General features: G+C 40.6%; 1 pseudogene; it reads right to left on the reverse strand.

The window, feature by feature from the left end:
• Window positions 1-879: 879 nt before the first annotated feature.
• On the reverse strand, window positions 880-1859 carry LOC118628659 (annotated as a pseudogene).
• Between the last annotated feature and the right edge of the window lie 12342 nt (window positions 1860-14201).

The raw sequence follows: 14201 nt of genomic DNA on the forward strand, positions 1-14201 counted from the left end.
GTGTGTTCGAGAAGATTGCTGTCTATCTGCTTCACACCCACAGTCAGGGCAGCATTATGACTTTTGTAGGCACCTGGTACTTTTGTCCTCGTGGGTCCTTTCCTCCATAAAGTATGTTAAACATTGTATTTTATGACTACGTTGGTATAAAGATGACTATCATCCAAAGTTGTATTTGGCCCTGGCCAGTGTGGCTCAGTCAGTCGAGCGCTGTCCTATGCACCGAGAGGTCTCTGGTTTGATTCCTGGTCAGGGCACATTCCTGGGTTGAGGACTTGATCCCCAATGGGGGGCATGCAGGAAGCAGCAGATCAATGTCTCTCATATTGATGTTTCTCTCTCTCTTCCTCTCTCTTTAAAGTCAATAAAAACATATTAAAACAAACAACCCAAAATAACCCCAAAGTTGTATTTGGATTATATTTATTTTTTCTTATTTTAAAAGTAATGAAAACATTTTATGAGCTCATAAAACTATTGTGGGCTTTAGGCACTGTGCTGACCATGTTTTAATGGGTATATCAGCCCTGCCCACAATATATGGGCTCCTGAAGAAAATGGATCCAGACAGGAAAATGGACTGTCCCAAGTTTAATCAACTAAGAAGGGGAATAGCCATGGCCAGTTTGGCTCAGCAGTTAGAGCATTGGCCCAAAGAGTCATGGGTTTGATTCCGATCAGGGGCACATAACCTCGGTTGTAGTTCGTCCCCGGCCCTAGTCAGGGTCGTGTGGGAGGCAACCACCAATCGATGTGTCCCTCTCATGTTGATGTTTCTCTGTCTCTCTCCACCCCTTCCACTCTAGCTGAAGATAAATGGAAAAATATACTCTGGTGAGGATTAAAAAAAAAAAAAAAAAAAAGGAGGGGAATAAATCTCTACAAAAATATCACTAGATTTTTTTTGTGTGTGTAAATAATCCAATCACAAGATTCATTCATTATCAGTATTATTTGCTCCCAGCGCGTCTTCATGACATTTTTTTACTTCTGCATTTCTGAGGGTGTAGATTAAAGGGTTCAGCATAGGAGTTATTATGGTGCAAAACACAGTCACAGCTTTGTCAATGGGGAAGGAGGTTAAGGGTCATAGGTACAGGAATATACAGGGTACAAAGAATAAGATGACAACAGTGACATGCAAGGCACGCGTAGACAGGGCTTTGCGTCTCCCTTTAGAGCTATGAGTCCTCAGGGAGCCCAGGATGATGGCAGAGGAAACAACCAAGTATAGAAAAAATGAGCAAGCACATTGACCCACTGTTGGCAGTAATCAGGGGCCTCAAAGTGCGGTGTCTGTGCAGACTAGCTCCAGGAGAGGTATTAAATCACACATAAAATGGTTAATGACATTAGGGCCACAAAATGGTAACTGGACCATGAACAAAATCTGGATCCTTCCATGAATAAACCCTAAAACTCCAGCCATTCCCACCAGGAAAACACACACAGTTTGGCTCACGAGGGTCATATAGTGCAAGGGCTTGCAGATGGCTACGTAGCGATCACAGGCCATGGCAAGTAACAAGGTGATCTCAGCTCCAGCAAAGAAATGTTCAGCAAAGAGCTGAGCCATGCAACCGTTGAAGGACATGGTGTTCTTTTTAGAGATCAAGTAGCATATCATTTTGGGTGCTATGGAAGAAGAGTAGAAAACAGCTATAATGGACAAATAGGACAGAAAAAAGTACATGGGAGAACCCAGGGCTGGGCTGATGAAAATGTTGACAGAGACGAGCAGGTTACCTGTCAGTGTGATCAAGTAGGTGATTAAAAACACAACAAATAAGACTCTGCAGTTCTGGATTCTGGGTCAGGCCCAGTAGGATGAATTCTATTACAATGCTTGTCCTTTTCATTGGTTCAACTTGAGTTGTGAGCACATGGTCCATCTGGAAAGATCACAATATTTCTGAGTGATGATATTTTAAGTATGAAAATAGTCCATCACCTCCTTGGACCTGGTCTCTGGGATTGGTGGAACTACACTTTCCTCTCACCTCTGTCACTTTGTAGATAGTTATGAAGAAGAGTGGATGGCAGTTAATTTTTCTCCTTATTCATATTAATTAAATAGTGACAATACCTTATGAACACCACAATAAAGCAAGGTGTTATTATAAATGTTGTCTTACGGTTGACTTCCAAACTTTCTTGGTAGCTCTAAAAGTCTCATAGATGGCTTTCTTTCACTTTTGGGAACATTTCATTAGTAACAATTATTATTATTATTTTTTTTTTATTTTTTAATCCTCATCCGAGGACATTTTTCCATTTTTAGTACAGACAGAGTGGGAGGGAGAGAGAGGAAGAGAGAGAGAGAGAAACATCGATGTGAAAGGGACACATCGAGTGGCTGCCACCCGCACGACCAACCAGGGCTGGGGACAAACTGCAACCGAGGTACATGCCCTTAGCGGGAACCGAACCCGGGTCTCTCCGGACCGCAGGCGGACGCTCCAACCGCTGAGCCAAACCGGCCAGGGCTATTTTTAAGTTATATTTATCTATTGGTATGTGAACACAATATTCCTTTAAAAGTCAACTGTGTATCAGGCATGAAAGTACCAAGCCTTACTATATCCATATGTGTTAGCTGTTCCTTCTTTCTGCCAAATGAATACCCAGAGCCAGAGCTACAAATGAAGTTTCTTCCCTGCAGAATGCCCAGGAGCTGTCTTTATAACAACTTATTGGGCAGCTTGGGACAGTGTCTCCTATACTAATCTTCAGCTTGTTGGTACATGTCTCTGCTGTTGTCATGGTACTTAACGGTCCTTCTTTGTCCTTCTTCACTGACTCTAGAGAAATGTTTAAATAAGCTTTCAAGAAGTGCAGAACTTGTTGATGCACTGACCTCTCAAGTCCTCAGAGAATTAGTAATTGGCTCTGTCGAAATATTTCCTGAAGCTTTAGCCAAAGTCTTTCATTTACTCCCACTTGGCACCCACACATCTCATTGGAGGCCAGTTAGAACGGAAGGAAGTTGAGCTTTGGTTAGATGTGGATCTCTGGCTCTATTTTAGGATGGGACGTGGGTTTGGGAAGTTGGAAAGCTCATTATAGTGCTTTGTTGCTCATTTTGACATTGGTGAACCTGGCACAGGCTGTGCGGTGTTGTTAGGCATAGGTCAGAATTCAGAGACTGGATTTCTCTCTGGAGACATGACTGTTCCGAATGTTATGGTTGCCCTGAGAATGAGAATGCTGGTCTCTTCAAGGTTATGCCACAGATTGCCCTTGGAAATGGTGACATTTTTACTAGTGACTTTCTGCAGAGACTTAAGTGGCAGGATTTCTAGCTCCCAAAGACTGAGTAATGTAAAAGTCACAGTCATATCAACTTCCTCTGGGGTGAGTACCTAGATGACAGATTCTCAATAGGTATTCAGGGAATGTAGCTTTGCTCTCTGCCCCACACAGAGAGAAGCCTGGGGAAATGCAGTCAAGTACTATGTTTTCACACAGTAGCCATTGAGAAAATCACACCCAACCAAGCACTCATGTATAAGGCAAGACACCAGGGGTGGAGAATGGAAACACTGCAGAAAGGAGGCTCCGCGACAATCTTCTCTGCTTCTGAGGTGATAAAGAATGGGCTCTCCTTTCTTTGTGAGCAACCGAACTGACGCACTCCTGAAGTCCAGAACCAGAAATGGAAGCCATGCCTTTAGCTCTGTTCTCAACAGTGAACAGTTTGGCTCCTGTTTGCTACCGGCTCACTCACCGCCTGTCCCTCTTCCCCAGTACTGTATTGTTATTGTGGTAAATAATACACAACATAAATGTACTCTTTTAGCCATTTTTATTTTTTTGGTACGTGCCCCTAGTCGCTAGGGCCTAGCGGGAACTGAACCTGGGACTCTCTGGTCTACAGGCTGACTCTCCAACCGCTGAGCCAAACCGGCCAGGGCTCTTTTAACCATTTTTTAAGCATACACATTGCTATGCAAATATCACCACCAACCATCTCCAGAATGTTTTCATCTTCCCAAATGGAAACTCTATACCCATTAAACAATTATTGCTCATTCCCTCCACCATATTCCACCAGCCCCTGGAAACCAACATACTACTTTCTGTTTCTATGAGTTTGACTATTTTAGATATCTCATATAAGTGGAATTATGCAGTATTTGTTTTTCTTTCTTATATTTTGTGTGTAAATGATTCCTTGAATTTACTGGGGTGACACTGGTTAATAAAATTATACAGGTTTCAAAGGCACAGTTCTACAACACATTATCTGTACACTGTATTGTGTATTCAACACCCTAAGTCAAGTCTCTGTCCATCACCATTTATCCCCCCTATACCCTCCTCCACCTCCCTCCACCCTCCTTCCCCTGGCAATCATCACACTGTTGTTTGTGTTCAGGAGTTTTTTTTTTTCCTGCTTAATCTTGCCCCCCACCCCGCCCACAGCTGTTAGCCTGCTCTCTAGGAGTCTGTCTCTGTTTTGCTTGTTAGTTCATTTTGTTTTTCTTTCACTGCCTTATTTCATTTAGAATAATGACCTCAAGGTTCATCTATGTTGTCACAAATGGCAGGATTTCCTTCTTTTTAAAGGCTGAATAATATTCTTTTTGTGTATATACCACATTTAAAAAAAATCAACACAACATTTAGTTTGTTTTCACATCTTAGCTATTGTGCATATGCTGAAATGAATATAAAACTACAAATAATTCTTTGACACCCTGATTTCAGTATTTTTGGATAAATACCCAGGTGTGGGATGACAGACTCACATGGTAGTTTCATTTAAAATTTGTTTTTGAGGAACCGCCGTACTGTTTTCTATAGTAGCTGTACCAATTTACATTCCTACCAGCAGTGCACAAGGGTTCCTTTTTCTCCACATCCTTATCAACACTTGTTATCACTTATCTTTTTGATTATAGCCATTTTTACAGATGTGAGGTGATATATCATTGTGGGTTTGATTTGCATTTCCCTAATGATTCGTGATGTTGAGCATCTTTTCATTTGCTTGTTGGCCATTTGTATATCTTCTTTGTAGTAATGTCCATTCAAGTCCCTTGCACATTTTTAAATTGGGCTATATTTGCTGTTGAGTTGTATGAGTTCTTTATATATTTTGGATAGTAACCCCTTATCAAATATACAGTTTGCAAATATTTTCTCCCATTTTATAGGTTGTCTTTTTACTCTCTTAATTGTTTCCTTTGTTGTGCAGAAATTTTCTATTCAAATTTGAATGTGCAGACCTCATCTTGATTACTCAGCTATCATCAATTCTCCCTTTTGTACCAGATGCATTTATTCCTATCAACTAAGGCATAAATCCATTCAATAAAAGCTACTTTGGAGGTGAAGTGGTATATAGGATGTCTTTGACAAAAAAGTGCCACATAAATTATCTTCTGCCTGAGAAATAATGTGCAAGATTGCTCTCTGATTGTACCTGAAAAAATTTATATCCCTCTATGGCTTTGGACAGAAAAAATAATTTGTATTGGAAAGAGTCCATGTTAAAATGTAAATGGTGTTCCCTGGAATTGTGTAACACAAAAATATTAATTTTAGAATGAGTTCTGCCTTAATGACTATCATTCCTCAAAACCCATTCATTTTTGGTGATCTTCATCTTTTACAGTAATAAATCTACTTTGACTACAGTAGTTGGGATTAAAACTAAACATTTTCAACAAAATATTTACCCATTAGGACTTTTGGTTTAAATATTTTAATTATTATCTATACCTGAAGTTTTACAGAGAACAGTTATACTGAATACAGAAATGCAGAGAGTTTCCATACATATAACATTAAAAACAAAACTTATCTTTATTGTTGAATGTATTACAGATGTCCCCCCTTTTCCCACATTGACCCCCCCCTTCCCCAATCCTGCTCCCCTCCTGCCTTCCCCACACTATTGTTTGTGTCCATAGGTTATGCATATATGCATAGAAGTTCTTTAGTTTATCTCTTCCCATCCCACCTCACCCGTTCCCTTTGAGGTTCTTCAGTGTAACAACCAATTTGTACTTCTTAATTCCTTCACTTTTTCACCTGCCCTTCAGCCCCCTCCCATCTGGCAAACAACAAAAAAGTTCTCTATCTATGAGCCTGTTTCTGTTCTGCTTGCTCATTTTGTTTGTAGATTCAATTGTTGATGGATATGTATTTATTGTCATTTTATTGTTCATATTTTTGATCTTCTTCTCCTTCAAAAAGACCCTTCAACATATAATTAATTAATTAATTTTAGAATTTATTTTATTTTTTTCATCCTCACCCGAGGACATTTTTGCATTTATCTTCAGATAGAGTGAGAGGGAGAGAGGAAGAAAGAGAGAGAGAGAAACATCAATGTGAGAGAGACACATTGAGTGGTTGCCACCCACACGACCCCAGCTAGGGCTGGGGACAAACTGCAACCAAGGTACATGCCCTTAGCGGGAACTGAAACCGGGATTCTCTGGTCCATGGGCTGATGCTCTAAATGCTGAGCCAAACTGGCCAGGGCAACCCTTCAACATTTTATATAATACTGGTTTGGTAGTGGTGAACTCCTTTAGCTTTTTCTTGTCTGGGAAACTATGTGTCCATCAATTCTAAATGATAGCTTTGCAGGATAGAGTAATCTTGGTTGTAGGTCATTGCTTTTCAACACTTTGAGTATTTCTTGACACTCCCTTCTGGCCTGCAAAGTTTCTTTTGAGAAATCAGCTGAGAGCCTTATGGGAGCTCCTTTGTAGGTAACTAACTACTTTTCTCTTGCTGCTTTTAAGATTCTCTCTATGTCTTTAACCTTAGGCATTTTGATGATGATGTGTCTTGGTGTGGAACTGTTGGGGTTCATCTTGTTTGGGACTCTCTGTGCTTCCTGGACTTGTATATCTGGGCCTGGGCTTGTTTGCTGGGAGAGTCTTGATTACCTCTTCAATTTCCTTAGTTGTCATTGGTCTGTTCAAGTAGACTGTATGTTTCTAGAAATTTGTCCATTTCGCTTAGATTGTCGAATTTGTTGCCATATAATTGTTCATAGTAGTTGTTAACTATCTTTTGTATTTCTGTGGTGTCAGTTGTTACTTCTCCTCTTTCATTTCTGATTTTGTGTATTTGGGTTCTCTCTCTTTGTTTCTTGGTGAGTCTAGCTAAGGGTCCATCAATCTTGTTTATCTTTTTAAAAAAACAGCTCTTTGTTTCATCGATCCTTTGATTTTTTTTTTTTTTTTTTTGTCTCTATGTCAGTTATTTCTGCTCTGATCTTTACTATTTCCTTTCTTCTACTTGCTCTGGGGTTTTCTTTTTGTTTGCTCTCTAGTTCTTTAAGTTGTGAGGTTAGATAGCCTATTAGAGATTTTTCTTATCTTTTGAGGTAGGCCTGTAGTGCTATGAACTTCCCTCTCAGAACTGCTTTCGCTACATTCCATAGATTTTGTGTTGTTGTGTCTTCATTTTCATTTGTTTCCAGGAAGTTTTTAATTTCTTCCTTGGTCTCCTTGGTAACCCATTCATTGTTTAATAACATGCTATTTAGCCTCCATGTGTTCAAATGTCTTTGTATGTTCTTGTTGCAATTGATTTCTAGTTTCATGCCATTGTGATCTGAGAAGATGCTTGATATGATTTCAATCTACTTGAACTTGTAGAGTTGTATTTGTGTCCTAACATGTGGTCTATCTTTGAGAATGTCCCATGTGCACTTGAGAAGAATGTGAATTCTCTAGTTTTGGGGTGTAGATATGTATTAAATCCATTTGGTGTAGTGCTTCATTTAGAGTCTCTCTTTCCTTGCTAATTTTTGTCTAGAGATCTATCCAGTGATGTCAGCGGGGTGTTGAAGTCCCATGCTATGATTGTATTGTTGTCGATTTCTCCTTGGAAGTCCTCCAGAAGATTTTAAATATATTTTGGTGCTCCTATATTGGGTGCATATATGTTTACCAAAATTAAATCTTCCTGTTGGATAGATCCTTTCAATATTATGCTTTATATATATTTTTTGGCATGTTTCCCTAGCCCAAACCGAACCTGGGACTTTCTGAAGTGCAGGCTGACACTCCAACCGCTGAGCCTAACCAGCCAGGGCTCAATATTGTGTAGTGGCTTTCTTTGTCTCTAGTTATGACCTTCATTTTGAAATCTAATTTATCAGATATGAATATTTGTGGGAGACATTTTGCATGGCATCCATTTTGTTAAAATCTGCTCTGCTATCACCTTCCCCAAGGCAGAATATCTCTGCCTTCTGCATTTCTTGATCTCTACATTTCTTTAAGTAAAATCTGCTCTGCCATCTTCTGCCCCAAGGCAGGATATCTCTGCTTTATCTCTGCATTTTGAACCATTTACTCAGTCTTTTGTTCCACCCGTGCTTCGGGGTGGTTACTCAATCTTGATAACAAATGATCTTGTTTTTCCTGCCCTATATATTGTGCAAATTTCCCCAGAATAAACGAGACTTGATCAGAGCCCTGTCTTGTCTCCATTTCTCGTGTCTCTTGTCCCTCCTCATCCTCACTCCCCCTCTAGAGTCCTCGTTGCTCGACCTGCGGGACGGGTCAAATATTGTTATCCCAGCTTTTTTTTTCTTTTTTGTTTGTTTGGAAGATTTTTTTCCATCTCTTCACTTTCAACCTATGTGAGCCTTTGGTTGTGAGGTGGGTCTCTTGTAAACAACATATAAGGGAGTCATGCTTTCTTATCCAATCAGCTACTCTGTATCTTTTTATTGGAGTATTCAGTCCATTTACATTTAAGGTGATTATTGATACGTACTTATTGATTGCCATTTTTGTTTATTGTGGTTCTATTTTCTTCCTGTTCCTTCTACTAATTATAGCAGTTCTTTTAACATTGATTGCAGTGTTGGTTTGGTGCTAATATATTCCCTTAGCCTTTCTTTTGTCTGGGAAGCTCTTTATTTGACCTTCTATTTTGAATGATAGCCTTGCTGGATAGAGTAGTCTTGGATCCAGATCGTTGTTTTCATGACCTTGATTATTTCATGCCATTCCCTTCTGGCCTGTAGTGTTTCTGTTGAGAAATCAGCTGATAGCCTTATTGGGGTTCCTTTGTCGGTAACCTGTTGCTCATCTCTTGCTGCCTTTAGTATTCTCTCTTTGTTTTTAATTTTTGGCATTTTAATTATTTTGTGTCTTGGTGTGGGCCTGTTTGGGTTCTTCTTATTTGGGGCTCTCTGTGCTTCTTGAACTTGAATGCCTTCTTCCTTCATCATGTTAGGAAAGTTATCTGTCACTATTTCTTCAAATATCTTCTCTAACACTTGCTCATTTTCTTCTTCTTTGGGGACTCCTATGATGCGAATGTTATTATGTTTACAGTTGTCCCACAGTTCTCTTGAGCTATCTTCCTGTTTTTTAATTTTTTTTTTTTCTTTTAGTTTTCTGATTGATTGATTTTTTCCTACCCTGTCTTCTAATTCACTGATCTGGTCCTCAGCTTCCTCGACTCTGCTGGTTATTCCTTCCAATGTGGTTTTTATTTCTGCTATGTCATTCTTCATTTCCGCTTGGTTGGTTTTTAGTGTTTCTATATCTTTACTCAGGGTGTTGATGTCCTTACTCATGCTGTTGAGCTTCCTCAAGATTATGGCTCTGAACTCTACCTCTGATAACTTGCTTAACTGCATCTTATTTATCTCATCTTTGTTGGAGGTCTCTTGTTCTTTCATTTGGGATTTGTTTCTTTGTTTTACTATTTTGGTTCTCTCAGTGGGTTTTGGAGCCTGCCAAATTTTCCCTGTGGGTGTTGGTGTTCTGCGGTTTGTGGCTCCCTCTACTGGGTTTGGATGAGCATGGGAAGGCCCACATTAATCACCACTGTCAAGTCTTACTTTCCTGGGTAGAGTTGGAAGCCCAGGAAAGGTTTAGTTATCCTCCAGCTCTTTGCCTGGAGGCTATTAGTCTCAGTTACTCAGGGCCTTGGGATGTAGCCCTCACATGTTCTTCCTAAGAGGATTTCTGGAGGGTAGGGTAGATGCTTGTTGTTAATGAGCTCAATTTGCATTTCTTTGGCTCACCTGGGTGGGGTTGAATCACTGAAGGAGGGGCTGCTGCTTTTCTCTACAGCTCCGGGATGGAGCAAGCTGACCACCATACTTTGGGCAGCAACTCAGCAAAAACTCTGAGTGCCTTCCAAGTCTTGGGTGTCCCCACAGAGTTCTAGTCCTGTCTGCCTTCCCTCTGCCGGAGCCCAAGGTGAGTGGCTGTAGCCAATCTAGTGCTCTGTACTGGGCAATTGCACTGTGGAGCCAGCTTGGGATTTTAACCCTGAGGGCACTGTTCACAGCTAAGGCCCCTGCTGTCGGTGGGCTCCTAGCCCACCACCTTTTTGTGCCTCTGCAGATCCTACCAGTGTCCCTGGTTATATGGTCCTCTCCTGCTGTGTTCCTGTTGCATTTTTCTGACGATGTGTCTTTATTTTCGTTATAATTCCCGTTTGGTCCTGGGAGATCATCTGTGTAGCTTCCATTCACTCCACTGCCATTTTATTTCTCCCATTTTTTTTTTTTAAAAGAGAACAGATAGAACAAAAAGCTGTTTCTTTCTTTCTTTTTTTTTTTTTTTTATCCTTACCCGAGGACATTTTCCCATTTTTTTGTTCAGGTAGAGTGGGAGGGAGAGAGAGGACCAGAGAGAGAGAGAGAGAAACATCGATGTGAAAGGAACACATCGAGTGGCTGCCACCCGCACGACCCAGGGCCAGGGACAAACTGCAACTGAGGTATGCGCCCTTAGCGGGAAACGAACCCGGGTCTCTCAGGACGCTCTAACCGCTGAGCCAAACCAGCCAGGGCCAAAAGCTGTTTCTTTTGAAAGATCAGTATAATTGGCAAGACGTTAAAAGCCCGCAGCCTTGGAGAGCACTTGGAGGTATCATTGTGAACTACAACAAAAGGCAAATGAAATATCCTAGATTGTGATATTATACTACATTTAAATACAGCTGTCAAAGTATATCAAACAGGAAGGAAGAATATCTCGAACAGGATGAAGCAGACAGCATGATGCACTTCGAAATTCCTCAGATTTATTTGAAACTTTAGAATTCACTATTTGGAGAACTTCTGTCATGTTTAGCCCTTAGGGGCTTTTTTTTTTTTTTTTTTTTTTTTTTTTTTAGTACATGCCCCTAGCAGGAACTGAACCCAGGACTCTCTGGTCCACAGGCTGATGCTCCAACCACTGAGCCAAACCAGCCAGGGTGGTTTTAGGATCATTTTGCAAATAAAAACTCAATGTAAGGAAGACTATAAAAATTTTTCAAGATCTCTTTACAAAACAGCAACTTTTTTTCCCTATTTTAAAATATTTATTGTTGAATGTATTACAGATGTTCCTCATTTTACTCCCATTGACCCCCTCCTCCCCACTCCTGCCCCTCTCCCACCTTTTCCTACACTGTTGTCTGTGTCCATTGGTTATGCATATAAGTTCTTTGGTTTATTTCCTCCTACCCCCAACCCCCTTATCTTTGAGGTTTGTCAGTCTAGCAACCAATTTGTTCTTCTTAATCCCTTCACCTTTTTCACTCATTCCCCCAACCCCCCTTCCATATGGCAACCAACAAAATGTTCTCTGTATCTATGAGAATTTTTCTGTTCTGCCTGTTCATTTTGTTTGTAGATTCTATTGTCAATAGATATGTATTCATTGCCATTTTGTTTGTTCATATATTTTATCTTTTTCTTCAAGAAGACCCTTCAACATTTTATATAATAATGGTTTGGTGGTGATGAACTCCTTTAACTTTTTCTTGTCTGGAAAAGTCTTTATATGGCCATCAATTCTAAATGACAGCTTTGCAGGATAGAGTTATCTTGGTTGTAGGTTCTTGCTTTTCATCACTCTGAATATTTCTTGCCACTCCCTTCTGGCCTGCAAAGTTTCTTTTGGGAAATCAGCTGACGGTCTTATGGGAAACCCCTTGTAGGTAACTAACTGCTTTTCTCTTGCTGCTTTTAAGAATCTTTCTTTGTCTTTAACCTTAGGCATTTTGATGATGATGTATCTTGGTGTGGGCCTCTTGGGGTTCATCTGGTTTGGGATGCTCTGTGCTTCCTGGACTTGTATGTGTGTTTCCTTTACCAAGTTAGGGAAGTTTTATGCCATTATTGTTTCAAATAGGTTTTCGATTTCTTGTTCTCTCTGTCCTCCTTGTGGCACCCCCAAGATGCGAATGTTGGCACGCTTGAACTTGTCCCAGTCTACTATTGAATCTGTGTAAATTATTCTTTATTTCAGTTAGTGCCTCCTTCATTTCTAACTGTGCATCCTTCATTTCTGACTGGTCTTTTTTATACTCTTGAGGCCCTCACTAAGTTCGCTGAGGTTCTCACTAAGTTCATTGAGCATTCTTATAAGCAGTATTTTGAACTCAGCATCTGTTAGGTTGCTTATCTCCATTTCGCTTAGTTCTTTTCCTGGAGATTTTTTCTGTTCTTTCATTTGGGATCTGTTTCTTTGTCTCATCATTTTGGCTGCCTCCCTGTGTTTGTTTCTATGTATTACTTAATGAGAGATATGGGGCTAACTGAGACCAGATGCTGCTTGTTTGAAAAGATTTAGGAAAACCTGAAGCAGGATCCAAGACAGGCCAATCCTATGGTGAAGCAACTGGCAACCACTTAAGTGGGCCTCAAAGTTGGGTGGGGCGGGGCTTCAGGGAATCACCAGGGTGGGGCAACCAGAGTGAGCCAGGTTGCAGGAGTCCCAGATATGGCGACTGTCTGCCGCCCGAGAGAAGGGCTCACCAAAAAAACAAAGGCCTCTGACAGCACGTCTGTCCCTGAGAAAGCCCCCTCTCCAGCCCTCGCTCCAGTGCCAAACAGCTCAGTTCTTCCCTGTATGTCTCTGGTGCCCCTCGAACTGCCTCCCGTCCAGGCTTAGAGTGAGTGAGTCCAATAAGCCCGGGCCCTTTAAGAGGAACTGCCTGGGGCTCTAGCCACCTCAGCTTCCCTGAGCCTCAGTTCCTGCTGGTTTTTCCAGCCAGAATTTATGGGGACTTCTCTTTCTGGCACTGGAACCCTGAGCGGGGTGCCTGGTGTGGGACGGGGACCCCTCAGTCCTCAGAGAGGACCTTCCCAACTGAGGTATCCTCCTGATTTGTATCTGCCACACGTGGGTGTGGGGCTAGCCCATCCGCCTCCGCCTTCCTACCAGTCTATATGTGGCTGCTTCTTTAATTCTGTAGTTGTAGGACTTCCATTCAGCTTGATTTCAGGTGGTTTTGAATGATGATTATTCTGTAGTTTAGTTGTAACTTTGATGTGGTTGTGGGAGGACGCAATACCGCGTTTACCTACGCCACCATCTTGACCGGAAGTAAAAAAAAAACAGCAACTTTTAAGGTGAAGAGGAGCCTGGCTGGTGTGGCTCACTGGATTAGTATTGACCCATGCACCAAGAGGCTGCTGGTTCGATTCCCGGTCAGGGCAAATGCCCAGGTTGTGGGCCCAGTCTCCAGTTGGGGGTATGCAGGGGTTGGCCAATCAGTCTTCTCTCTTATAGATGGTTCTATCTTCCTCTCTCTAAAATAAAGAAAAAAAATTTAAGGTGAAGAGGAAACAAAAGCATCGTAATTTGTTGAACGGAGCGTGTGCTTTACAGTCAGAAAGACTATTGTTTTCCCTGATTAGTAGGCATGTGATGTTGTATACAGATCTGTCTACTGTGCCTAAATATAAAATAGGAAAAATAACAAATGGCATAGAGGAATTAAAGAATATAATTATTACATAGGCCAATATTTTATCCTAAAGGTAAAACATAAAGTTTTCCACGTACTCCAAATTATTGATAGAAGAATAAATATGAAAAAACCCATAGCATTATTCTTACTGTTTAAATATTTTATTGTTATAATATTAAGAAAGAATATAAATGAAGAGAGAGAATAAATGAACTAAGAATTCAACTCAAGAGGTTAGTTAAACCACCAATTATAGGTTGACCACAGACATTAAAACATCAGGCAATAGAAAAATATTGGACTTGATAAATATATTCAAAAGCTTTTTAGTGTATTTTAAAAATACAAGTAAAACTGATGAGCATAGATAAGCTCATCAAGTATAATCAATTTTCAATAGGACATTATTTTAAAGTAACATTTAAAAAATATTATGCATTGTTCATAAAATAGTTTTCAATGAATGGGCAGTTTTCAAATAAAGTGTCTGCTCCTCATGCCTTCTCCAAAAA

The sequence above is a fragment of the Molossus molossus genome, unplaced genomic scaffold (genome assembly GCF_014108415.1).
Source record: "Molossus molossus isolate mMolMol1 unplaced genomic scaffold, mMolMol1.p scaffold_m16_p_13, whole genome shotgun sequence".
Classification (NCBI taxonomy): Eukaryota; Metazoa; Chordata; class Mammalia; order Chiroptera; family Molossidae; genus Molossus; species Molossus molossus.